At 37.2% G+C, this 11,001-nt stretch overlaps 1 protein-coding gene across 1 annotated transcript in view; it reads right to left on the bottom strand.

The window, feature by feature from the left end:
* Positions 1-444, bottom strand: part of SLITRK3 (SLIT and NTRK like family member 3) — a gene marked incomplete at its 3' end in the record, with an annotated part of 15,289 nt that extends 14,845 nt beyond the window's left edge. The window contains exon 1 of the mRNA XM_019627006.1: positions 240-444. The remainder of the gene's footprint in view (positions 1-239) is intronic.
* Between the last annotated feature and the right edge of the window lie 10,557 nt (positions 445-11,001).

Consider the following 11,001-nt stretch of genomic DNA (forward strand, 5'->3'; position numbering starts at 1 on the left):
ATTTGTTGAAATGAATTAAACTGTTTGAATAACGCATCAGGAAATAAAGAATAGGTGTTCTATGTAGTGGAACCTGTAAATCATGTGTGTTTTAGGAGAACGGGGGGGAGGAGAGGACCGCGGAACGTTTCAGGCCAAGGAGACGCTCGCGGCGGCAGCATCGTTTAAGACTGACCTGCTTTAAAAGTGTCACTTTAATAGCCTAGGAAATAACTAAAATCGAATTGCACGTTACTTACCAACGTCCGCACCCAAACTGGGGCCGCCAGGTCGGGTATTAAGGAGGCAATATAGAAAACGCTGGGCTGGAACCCGAGTGCAAATCCATCAGCTGCCCCCAAATCGCGCACGGAGAGAGAGGCGCTCGGGAGCCCCAGATCAGCCCATCGCCGGAGCCTCCGCCAGCTTGTCCCCCCGCACCCCCGGCCCCTCCTCCGCGCCAACTGTGTAAATCAGCCACCGCAGTCCTCTCGCCGCGAATCGCAGGCAAATCCCTGCTTAGGAAGCAAGGAAGCAAGTGATATTCTCTCTCTCTCTCTCTCTCTCTCTCTCTCTCTCTCTCTCTCTCTCTCTCTCTCTCTCTCTCTCTCTCATCGGTCACAATCTGGCAGCTCTACAAAGAGAAACCCTGTAAAATTGAGTGACAGGAAGTCAGCATTCTGTATTTGGATTGATTTTAACTTTATTTGCAAATGAGAGGTGGCTGTTTGGAAAATTACAGCCCAGGCCGGAGGGGGGAGGCGGGGTGATCAAACGAAGAGCATCTGAGCTAGATTGGTGGGAGTGATCGCTCATCGCCTTCTAGAAGCTGTTTCCAAGTGATTTGCAGTAGCCCCCCCCACCTTCGTGATACATAGGTGACCGTTTGAAAGTACATGTATTTCCTCATCTGTTTACCCTAGCAACGAGGGAAGAAAATAAACTAGGTTGAGGAGAGGTTTGGGGGTCATCTGCTGGAGAGATGTTGGATACCATTTCGTGACAAATAAGGACACTTGAATCGTTTCTGCACCTATGTGAAAGTATTATCACAACATTCCATACTCACTGGAGGCGACCGTTACCCCCACTGCAGTCACACTAATGCAGTCATTTAATGCTCCATTCAATCTGCAGTGTAAACCAACGCAGTTCTTTCTAATAGCTCCCTTTCATCAGCGGCTGTGTTGGAGAAGGGGCAGCCTTCTGCTAACTCCCAAACTGAATAGGAGGTAGTGCGGGGAATCATCTCCATATCTCTTAACATTCCTTCCTGAAGTTAATGCAATAAATTGCCCAAGACAAATGAAGTCGTGTAGCTATATTATAATTGTAGATGTAAAATGAACTCGACCCTGTTTTCAAAAGCTTTCAAAGGAACTCTAACTCAGCCCTTGCAGAGAGGCAGTCCTCTCTTTTAATTTGTATGTGAAACAGGCCTGGAGATATAATTTTAACATTTATTTAATGGGTTTTCTATTGTTACTTTATATTATACACATAAATGCTACAAGACTAGTGTTTAGGAGAGAGGATGGAACTGGTCATAGTGAAAGCCAGGTGCCTGTGGAATTTTTTGGAATATCTAAAGATATCTATAGATATCTATATAGATATCTATATATATCTATATAGATATATATACATACATAGATAGACAGACAGATTTAGTGTGGCAACTGTACTGGTTATGCCTAAAGTGTGAGCTTAGAGTTTAGAAATTTTTTTTTAAACATTTCTTTTATGTTTTTTTTTTTTAAGATTTTTATTGGGGAATTGGGGGGATGGGAACAGTGCTGGGGAATTGGGGAAAGGGGACCAGACAAGTTGCTGTCGTTTTGTTCTTCAATCTAGTTGTGGAGGATGTTGCTTCACTGGCCCAAGTTGGCACCATCATTGCGCTCTTCTCTGGCGAGGCAGATCAGTCTCCAGCTTCTGGATGGCCACTCCCTGCGGCTGCTGGCCGCTCACGCTGGCTGCTGGCCACACACGGTAGCCCATGGCAATCCACTGCCACAGGGACTGCAGCCCACGCCGTCGCCGGCGACTCATGGCAGCCCAGCTCCAGGTTGAGCTGTTGTTCAGCATCTTAGCTGTGGAGGGCAGTGTCACTGGCCCTCATATGTGGGATCCGAACCGGGGCCCTCTGGCATCCCAAGCGAGTTCTTAACCATCACGCCACTCGGCCGGCCCAAGTTTAGAATTTTTTTAATGTCATATTTATAATGTTTTTATTTGTTCTCCAAAATACCCAGTGCTCTTTAAGATTATTTAGATTAGTGAGGTATCTACAGGGACCCAGAAAGTTATAAAAGCACCATAATATCAAAACCTATTCTTTTAAAGACAGCTTTTCATATTTACTGGCATGAATTTCAAACCTCTCTTTAGTAATTTCTTGGATAATAAATGCCTCTATTTGAACTTTACATATATGAAGACATGGATATGAAAAGAACAGTTGTCTTGGATTTTTCACTCATCAGGTCTCCAAACAGTTTTAAAGGCTGTGAAAGGAAAGGATGTGAAAAATGTCCATTCCTATAACAAACCAGTCTGACTTAGGAGAAACCAAGCTACATCAGTAGGCCAATGAGTCATAGCGATGTTTCTGGCCTTTTCAGGTGGTTGCTTCACTCGAGGACAATCGCTCCCAAGTACACCATATTCTATGTAGGCAAGTGTGAAATCTCACACATGCCCTGAGCCTCAGGCTGGAGGGTATTAGGGTAACCCTGAGAGAAACCAAGCAACATCATTCCTAAAATAGCTGAATCTCTTTAACTTTGTGGAAGTATTTTCATTTTATTTGATTTGCAAGGTTATTTGTTGATGAGAGAACTCTGAATATGATAATATATTCTCTGGCCAGATGTTGGTATGGCATGATGGAACTTGGGACTCTGGAAAATTAAATAGCTAGTATGTGTTAGTGTTAAAAGTGAGTACTTCCAATACAAATAGTTCAGGCCATATAAAAATGTTGTTGAGTAAGTGGGTGTCGATGGACCTTTGAGTGATTCTGTGTTGTGACTTCTTACTGCATTATGCAAAGGTTTTACGTATCCATGGTTTTATTTTAATCAAACATAGTTTACATTATGAAAAAGAGAACTCTCGTTAAAAAACCCTATTCTTTATTGATGATGCATAATGGATTAAAGATAAACATAAAAATCAGATACAGAATGTACTTTTCAGTTCAACAAGAAACAAATATGTTTATAATCCTGATTCACATACATATTTTTAGTTACGAAGACATCACAGTATTTCAGTTTTCTTTTTAACTACCCTGTCATTTTCCAGACAGAGACAATGGTATTAAAAGTGAATCAAGTAGGCATAGTTTTCTTGTCTAGCATACGTTTTACTCATTCTGATTTAAATAAAATAAATACACTTTTTGAAAGATTTAATACCAATTTAGGTAGTACTAGAAAGTTTGTTGAATAATGGATCATTCACCCAAGAAAGTTCCAAATTATATAGCAATTTATGAGAATACCTAAGTTATCCATATATTGTATTCATCTGTTTTTAACTATTGCACGAACATTCATGTATCCTACTTCTTTCCTTCTTTGTCCATTCCAAGTACTTCTTAGGCCAACAAACTATATATTTCATAATTATTAAAAAGATAAATGTATCCTCATTTGATTAAATTTTGATACCACTGTTGAAACAATTGAAAATATAGCTGCACATACAATTTTATAAATGGGGATTTAGCCTTCAAAAACTTAAGCAATTTAAAAATAAGATAAAACTGAAATTAAATGTCTTTAGTTTGGTTGTGTTTTGGGACTTCTTAATATTCATTGAAAGAATTCAAAAGATTGAACAGTTCAGACTGAGGGTTACATAGGTACATAAATATTTATTTGTATAGATCTTCCTATGCCTCCATAGAAGAAACATGTTTGAAACATTTTTTATCATGTATAAGTTCCAAAGCAATTGATAAAACTTTGTTTTTACAGAGGTGTCATATTTCGTGAATCAACAGATTTGTGGGTGATAGCTGCATTATCATAATAACTTACAAACTATAAATATGAAGTTACAAGATACTCAATTAGACATTGATCTTTTCTATCCTGTTTCACTAAAATGTTTAGAAACACATTATAAGCATCCACTAAATGAAACCTCAGCTTATTTTTTAAGTAAATGCATGCTTTAATCGCAAAAGTTACGTGAACTATTTTAGGACTCTCAGAGCTAATCTGTCCAATATGAACAAAGTTTCCAAATTTGTATTTGTCACCTGGATTAAGTACATAAAGTCATCATTTCCTTTGTACGAGATTTTGTAAAATTTCTTGGAATTAATAGGTTGTAAATGTTAAGATTTAAACTACTGGGGGTGGGGGTGGGGAAAGTTTTAAAAGACCAAGATAAGAATAAATTAATCAAATACATTTGTTGAAATGAATTAAACTGTTTGAATAACGCATCAGGAAATAAAGAATAGGTGTTCTATGTAGTGGAACCTGTAAATCATGTGTGTTTTAGCAGTAAAGGGACTCTTAAACTATATAATGAGAGAGGGGAGTGGGAATATTTTTCTAACATCGTAGAATCTCAGCATCAGAGGGACTTGAAAGGCTATCTGGTCTGACCAATGATGTCAAAGCCAAATCCTTGCTTCACTATCCCTTGCCAAGTTGTTATTCAGACTGTGCTTTAATTGCCTAGGATGTGGAGCTTAGTACTTTTCAGGGCAGCTCATTTTATTTTTGGACAAATCTAATTGATGGGGAAAAAATTAGCAAACTGAAAAAATGTTGTATTCTACTTTCCATGAATTTGTTTTAGTTACCCCTTGAAGATGTGTTTTAAAATGAAAGATAATGAGCTTCCTTATTTGAGTTAGGCGTATATTCGTACAGAGAGAGTCACCTGGAAGGTAGAAATGCAGACCCAGTCTTCAAGAGATGAGTTAGGACTAGAGAAGTTATTTAAATTGATCAGATAAGTGAAGCCATGAAACTATTTGTTGTAACTACTGAAGTGACAAAATGTTAGCCAGCATTATAATACTGAAAGGTTATTTCCGAAATATTCAACATATTTTACCTATTTTTCATGGAAATCCCTTTGAGACCACATTTGAAGTTCTATGTGTGTCCTGTTAATCTACTAATTTATCTATTTATTTATTTATTGTTTATTTAAGTGTAGTTGGTATATAATCTTATATTGGTTATATTAGTTTCAGGTATACAATATAGTGATTCACCATTTTTATACCTTATAATATGATCACACCGCTAATCCTAGTAATCATTTGTCACTGTCTACTCTTATCACACTATTACTGACTATGTTCCCTTTCTCCATTTCACCCATCCCCTATCCACTCCCTTCTAGTAACCATCCCTTTGGTCTCTATGAGTCTGTTTTGTTTGTTTTGTTTTCATTTAGATTCCACACAAAAACTATATAGTATATGTCTTTCTCTGCCTGAATTATTTCACTTATCATAATACCCTTTAGATCCATCCATTTTGTTGCAAATGGCAAGACTTTTTTTTTTGCTGCATGATATTCCATCTTCTTTATCCATGCATCTATCAATAAACACCTAGATTGCTTTCATATCTTGACATAATCTACCAATTTAAAATCAACTACAGCACCAGAGAAACAGTATTGGCATCAGCTAAAGAGTCCAGAAAGCCTAAACAATACACAAGGATGTTTATAAGTCAAATCAAATTTCCCTGGTCTTTGAATTTTTAAAGCAACTTGAGAATGTGAGTATAAAATGAATATTTTAAAATGAGGCTGATTTCAATATAAAGCCTGATGAAAAATTCTTTCCCCACCAACTATGGGACAAGATAAAGTTTTAATATTTATCATGTGCTGGGATTTATAAATAATAATCTTGTGTACAATCTTGCATTTTAAGGACAGAATAAGAATGTTATGAAACATTGAATATACAATATATATGAATATAGTAATTCTTAAAGTGACTTAAATAAAAAAAAATAAACTTCTCTTGAATTTGGTTGCCTCTCCTATATCTGCTGAGATACTTAGGCATATAGTTTCTTTTAGCTTTTATGTTCTGTCTAAATCACCGTTCACATTTCTGAGTTGTTAAACAATTAATGTTTAGTGACTCCCATATCTGTAACTCTCTTTTGAGTATTGAAATTTATGTTTTGTGGTTTTCTTTCTTTTTTTTTACATTTGGGCACCTAGAGGTAAATATATGATTCCATAGGTAGCAATTTTTCTCATTATATCCAACAAAATACACTTAGCACAGATGAATGGTCTCAATTTTATTTCCTCTGATGATAGTGCTTTTAAGAATTTGGTGAGTGGGAAAATGTTTATTACAGATGTTAACTTTAGCAAATATTTTAATAACAAAGAAAAAAATTAATAAACATATATGGCTAAGGTAAGATACCAATTGCTGTTTTTTAATGATGGCAAAAGTATCAAACAATGCGGAACTTATGATGATATATATTTATCCCCTCCAAAAAAATCATAAAATACTGTCTAGAAAGCTTCACCAAAAAATATAAATAAAAGATAAAGATACTTGCATATTTGATAATGTGTTTTAATATTGCACCCTTAATATTTTCAAAGGATAATCTCACCTAAATCTAATCGTATTTCTTGTTTTGGTTAGATACAAGTATTTTCATTGAAAGCGTAGTGCTGATTAAGAAATGACAATGATTGCTAACTCCTCCCCCCACTCCCATTTTGAAACACTTTGATTGATTTTATAAAATTTCATTTGAAATACCATGAAAAGTAGCCCAAATATACCTACATATATACAGATAATACATATGTGCGTCTCTGATATGTTTGGGTTGGGAAGATGCAAAATTGGAAATTAATGGATTCCTTATAAAAACCTTTGAATTGTTGTCTCTAATATCATTTCATCTAGAGAAGGGGAGCCATACCTAGTTTCAAAGATTCTATAGTTATCTGTAAGCTATTAAACACAATAGTTATTGAAAGGTTTGCAGAGGAGTTAAAGTCTGAGGCACATGTGCAAACCAAGCAGCTTTACTTGCCTGTCGGGGCTGAGCCTAAAACTGGCATCAGTCGCCTGCAGGAGTTTGCGGGGGGTTTTTATAGGGTAAGCAATAGGGGAAGTAGTTGCAAGCATACATGAGCAGTTATGATTGCAGAACAGGTACTTCTGCAGACATTTTCCATGGACCTTTGCAGTTCTGCTATGTCTTGTTTCTTTCAGGAAACTTGTGGTCAGGTGCTTGTTATTTTTGTCTAAGAGGATGTCTGGCGGCTTTATCAGCGGGGTGGGGGGTGTCGCCTCCCTCTCGGTGCCCCTGGTAGCCCCTAACAGTTATCTGCAAGATATTAAAATTAAACTATCTAATCTGTATACTCTTTTATTGATATCGGATGATAATAGTCATTGAATTAAAAACTTTTGAAACACTCATTTCACAAATGATCAGATACATAACCTGAGAACAAGCTTTTTACTATGGGCTTAAATAAATACCCTGGAAAAAATAACTGGTCAACAATTTAGTAGGCTTGACATCAACTCCCCACATGCAAGCACTTTCTATCATTTATAGAAATGTGGCATGTTTTCTTAAATCCTCCTAACTTTTAGCTCTTCTGCCAAAATATGTAAAAATCCAAAATACCCAAGTCTTAAATACTTTTACTATTCCTTAGAGTATTTGGCAATCTAGTTTAAGAACAGTTTGTTTGTTTGTTTGTTTGTTTGTTTGTTTGTTTGTTTGTTTGTTTGTTTGTTTTCAAGTATTTACAGTGTTATCTCACGGAAATTGAAGGACCGAAACAAGTATAGCCAGACCTGGAGGGAAAGAAGCATAATTGGAAATTAGGCCACATTTGTCTCTCTCAGGGTCCACATGGTCTCCTTGTCATCTCCCTCACTTCCCATCTGTTCTCTACATTAGCAAGAATGATTTTTAAAAATATAACTGTGGTAGTTTCTTCTAGTATCCCTCTAGTACCCATCTGTCTAGGTAAAAGCTAAACCCTGACACAGGTTCATGAGCCCTACGTGACCTTGCTCGTGCCGTATCTGATTTCATTCCGTATCACTTGTTCCCCTGCTCCCACTGTCCCAGCTCCATTCCCCCCTTTGCAATTCCTTTGACTCACCAAGCACATAACCTATCTCAGAGACTTTATACCTACTGTGCACTCTGCCAAGAATACCATTTCCACAAATATTAGCATGGCTGGTGCCTTCACTGAATTCAGGTTTCTATTCAAAAATACGTGATCACATAAGCTTCCCTGACCACGCATGCTACCCAAGTAGCAATCCCCCCCTTACTTTTAAACTTTATAACCTGCTTTATTTGTATTCCTACAGTTTTCTCACCTGATGCAATATAGTTTCTATGTTTGTACATAGTGACTGTCTATCTCCCACTACAAGAATAATCTTCATAAGGACAGGGACTTTGGTTTATTCATTGCAGTTTTCCTGGCACCTAGAACAGCGCCCACTCCATAGCAGGAACTCCATATGAATGTATTGAAAGAATTAGAGTGAATGTTTTCTCTAATCTCTACTCCTTTCTGAGTTTACACCATTATTTTGTTCTTTCTGCTAAGCCGCTCTCTCTGCATCAGCTAGCACACAGCTCATAATTGCTACATGGCCTTTCAGCTGCAGCATTCTCCATCAACTGGCAACTGCTCTCTTTTAGTTTAGTTCACATTCCTGAAAATCTAAGTGGACAAGCTTATTTTTCCAGTAAGGCCACACGTTTCTGGCTAGCCTCTGGATGTATTCTTTTGGTCAGGTGTATACTCCGGGGCTAATAAGACTTAGCCACTTCGGAGCATGGATGGTTAGGTGTGAGGGGCTGTGGGCAGGGAGCCAGACAACACAGACATTTCTAGCACGTGAAGCCACTGCCGCCATACTGACACTGGCGCTCTTTATTGTCCCAAGTCCTGCTCATAAATCCTCAATTCCAAGCATTAACATTCTGCCTCCGTGTCCCTTCCTGATCAAATGACCTCCCTGATTTTTTCCATTGTTACGTTCCTGTGTTACATATAAACTGTGCATCTGTAAAACTTCTTTGATAAATAATAAATTCATGGTTCTGCCTTGATCCTAAAGGCAACAGGAAGCCTCTGCAGTGCCATTCCCCACCTCCTAGGCTGTTCCATTTATATTTTTGAACTGCAAGTAAGAAACCCCACCTGTTCTTACAGAGGCCCCATTGTGGAAACACCCAAAGGTGACCCCACAATGCCTCATACCTTTGCAAATCCCCTCCTTTAGTTAAGTGTGGGTGGAACCTGTGACTTGCTTCTACCCAATAGAAAATGGCAAACGTGAAGAAGTTTTGCAGATGTAATAAAAGTTCCAGACCAGTTGATTTTGAGTTAATTGAAAGGGTTATTCTGGGTCATCCTGATTTAATCAGTAGAGAGTCCTCAAAAGAAAGACTAGGGCCCCACCCTCCCTACATGAAGACACATTCTCCTGGTGGCTTGAAGAAACTGAGGAAATGAATTCTGCCAACAACCTGATTGAATTTAGAGACACATTTTTCGCCAGTCAAATCTCTGGATAAGAACACAATCCAGGTGATACCCAGACTGCAACCTTGTGAGTCTGTGCAGAAGATTCATCTAAACCATGTGCACTCTGCAAACCCACAGAAACTCTGAGATAATAAATGTGCTTTTTTTAAATCCAGTAAGGCTGTGATAATTTGTTATTTAGCATTAGAATACAAACACAGATTCTTCAGTCTAGTTCATTGTAAAAGGCAGATATTGAGAGTCCCCAGGTTATTTTAGTTCTTTAGACCCTACTCTGACTTTGACTTGGACCTTTTTTCTTTATTTGAGTTTTGCATGCTAAATTGTAAAAATAGAAACAGCTTACTTCGTTTTCTTAATGTACCCCTATTTGGAGATTTATTCCTTTCCTGTATTTTCTTGTCTCAGTATCTTAAGACTAACTTTAGACCTTCTTTCAGGGGACAACACATGGCCATAATATTTCTCTTCCATCCCTAACAACATAATCATCTCTTTTTCTTGTCATGTCAACTCCTATCATTTGCAGCTTTTGGTCCTGATGAGCATAGACACAATGACCCTGGCTATGAAATTCACATGTCTACCCCTCTTATTAATGTTTAATTATTTTTCTCTTTATACATGTCAATATTTACTTAATTGGTTCAATAAAACCATTCTTGACATCCTGGGAATGAGTACTTAAAGAATGATTTTGTAAGGCCAAAGCATTTATGTTGGGAAATTTTATCCCATAATTTATTTCTTTGTTACCTCACCTCTTAATATTCATGTATCAAGTTTTACTTTGTAAAAATTTGACATATCCGTTTTTATGGTCAGTGTTTATTACTTTATTATTTATAAGTTTCTAAATGCTCTTTATCCTGCTTACTGTATCTTTAATCTTAAAATACATTTGAGTGTCTTGCCTTTCTAAGAAATTCTATGCAACACTTACCATAGTGCAGAATATGTCATACAATTTAGGGGTCAATTATTGGGTTGTCAGAAAAGTCATGACTTATTTTGTCTATGTTTTTCAAAGGTCATTTATTTATATAAAGAACAAAGATCAATCAATGATATATTGTCCGTTTTGTTCGAAAACCTTTTGCCATATTGCAGTGAGCTTCATAATTCTTCATTCATAGAAAGACCTGTCTTTATTTGTGAAAAACTGAACAAGGTGCTGATTTACAGCCTCATCTGAATTGAACGTTATACCACACAAGGAGTTTTGAAGACAGCAAAACAAGTGGAAGTCTGATGGTGCAAGGTCAGGCAAGTATGGTGGGTGTGGCAACACATCCCATCCAAGCTCCAAAATTTTTGACGGGTGATCAAACTTGTGTGTGGTCTTGCATTATCGCGATGGAACACAATTTCTTTACAGTTAAGAAGCTCTGGACGTTTCTGGATGATGGATAATCTTTCAAACTGTCCAATTGCCAAAAGTACACATTTGAA

The sequence above is a fragment of the Hipposideros armiger genome, unplaced genomic scaffold (genome assembly GCF_001890085.2).
Source record: "Hipposideros armiger isolate ML-2016 unplaced genomic scaffold, ASM189008v1 scaffold_697, whole genome shotgun sequence".
NCBI lineage: Eukaryota > Metazoa > Chordata > Mammalia > Chiroptera > Hipposideridae > Hipposideros > Hipposideros armiger.